At 39.6% G+C, this 2,500-nt stretch overlaps 1 protein-coding gene across 1 annotated transcript in view; it reads right to left on the bottom strand.

Annotated features, from left to right (window-relative positions):
• LOC115222753 (rhomboid-related protein 3-like) overlaps positions 1-2,500 on the bottom strand; it is a 425,612-nt gene that overhangs the window by 116,045 nt on the left and 307,067 nt on the right. The window lies entirely within an intron of this gene.

Genomic DNA, 2,500 nt, shown 5'->3' with positions numbered 1-2,500 from the left:
GCTGGTGCTTTTGATGGTGTTAGTGATTTTGTTGGTGGTGATATTGGTGATGATGATGGTGGTGGTGGTAGTGTTGTTAGTGTTAGTGTTGGTGGTGGTATTGGTGGTAGTGGTATTGGTGGTACTGATGTTGTGCAGTTGGTGGTGGTGGTGATAATGGTGGTAGTGGTGGTGATGATGGTGGTGGTAGCAGTTGTTGTTGTTGTCGATGGTGTTGTCAGTGGTTGTGGTGGAGGCAAGAGGGAGGTGTGTGATGGATGTTGACAAAAATGTACGAATGGAGGTTAGAAAAAGAAAATGTAAATAAGTAAAGAGAAAAAAAAAAGCATTTGAAGAGGAAAATATTTGAAAGTTTGTCCAAGAGAAGAGGAAAGAGATAAATGTTAGGTAAACATGAGATATTAATGTGTACAGGGGTAGACGGGTGGTGGGTTTGGGGGTCGATGTGGGTGGACTTGGAGGGAGGAGAAGGTAAAGGAGAGAGAGAGGGGGGCTGGTGAGGAGGAGGGAGCAACAAACATGGACAGATTGAAAGAATGGTAAATAAACAGAATCAGCAAAGCAAATTATGGAATAAATATCCCAGCAATAAACAGAAAGACATTTTTTTTGTTGTTGTTGTTGTTAATTTAAAATGTTTTCTGAAATATAGAAGAATAATTATAATATTAATAATAATAATAATAATAATAATAATTTTTCTCTCTAGTTCCAGCTCAGAGCTGCGGCCATTCTGATGCACCGCTGTTTAGCTACACTGTTGTTACTGAGAGCCTCCTCTGATATGTCGCACTTGATGAAAAATGGAGTTTGATGTAGCTACCCTCATTTGCACCTCTTGCCGTGAGGTAGGTTCATCTGGGACTCTCGATCGGAAGAGGTCCAGCTTTGATTTAAAAACACCTACATCTACTTTGTGCAGATTCCTCAGGCTCTTTGGGAGAATATTAAAAAGCTGTGGGACCCTGAAACCCAGGCTGTTGCAGTAACTGGTCCTGAAGCGTGATGGTGTGGCTGGGATCTTTGGCAATATTATTACACACACACACACACACACACACACACACACACATGCACACACACACACACACACACACACACACACACACACACACACATGCACACATAAATATATGTTCTTTTATTCTTTTACTTTTCAATCATTTGATGGCAGCCAAGCTGAAGCACCACCTTAAGGAGGTTTTAGTCAAACAAATCAACCCCAGGACTTTTTCTTTGTAAGCATAGTACTTATTTTATCGGTCCCTTTTGCTGAACAGCTAAGTTTCAGCAACGTAAACATACCAGCATCGGTTGTCAAGCAATTGTTGTGGGGACAAACACAGATACAAACACACAAATATATGTGTATATATATATATATATATATATATAATATATATATACACACAATGGGATAGGTTGAGAAACAGGGGTTTAGAACAGTATCCATAATACGAGAGCCAACCCTTACACTCAATCTGTGTATGCATGTGTGTGTGTGTATTCATGCTAATGTTGGGCAAAACAAACCTGGTGGTGGTGGTGGTGGTGTTGTGTGACCTAGCAGTTTGACAAATGGGAATTGAGAAAATAAGTACCAGTAGTTATATACCCAACTATAAAAAGTTGAAAGTGTTACCCTTGCTTGATCAGAAGTTTGTGGTTGTAATCAGTAAATTTTAGTGTGTGTGTGTGTGTGTTTGTGTACATGTGTGTATCTATGTGTGTATGCGGTGAGCTGGCAGAAACGTTTGCACGCCGGGTGAAATGCGTAGCCGTATTTCGTCTGTCGTTACGTTCTGAGTTCAAATTCCGCCGAGGTCGACTTTGCCTTTCATCCTTTCAGGGTCGATAAATAAAGTACCAGTTACGCACTGGGGTCGATGTAATCGACTTAAACCCTTTGTCTGTCCTTGTTTGTCCCTTCTGTGTTTAGCCCCGTGTGGGTAGTAAAGAAATATACGTGTGTATGCATGTATGTGTGCATATCTGTGTGTGTGTACACGATTCTGTATATTGATGTATGTGTGTGCATGTGTATGCATGTACCTGTATGGGTATGTGTATATATATCTATGTGCATATGTGTGCATATTTGTATGCAGTTACCTGTATGTGCATCTACATGTATCTATGTAAAAGTATGTGCATGTGTTTGCAAAGTTTGTAAAGGGTTAATAGGAAATACAAAGCGTATAATTGTACTGAACAACACACACATTTACTTACATCCACCCGCACACACACACCCATCATGAGTATATTGTATGTACGTACATGAGTGTTAGCGTTTGTGGGTTTTGGGTATTTAAAAATGATTGGAAAATATCCTGATTGCAATGTAGTGTAGAATATTGAAAAGGAAGAAATGTAGTTAATTGTCTGGAAAGCTTAAATGACTAGTGCTATTCTTCCTTTTGGCAATTTGGTCGTGTGTATGTATGTGTGTGTGTGTGTGTATGTGTGTAAGAAATATATACACAGGGAATGATGTATG

This window comes from Octopus sinensis, linkage group LG21 (genome assembly GCF_006345805.1).
Source record: "Octopus sinensis linkage group LG21, ASM634580v1, whole genome shotgun sequence".
NCBI lineage: Eukaryota > Metazoa > Mollusca > Cephalopoda > Octopoda > Octopodidae > Octopus > Octopus sinensis.
Note: the sequence above shows the minus strand (reverse complement) of the source record. Positions and strands in the feature narration are given on the sequence as shown.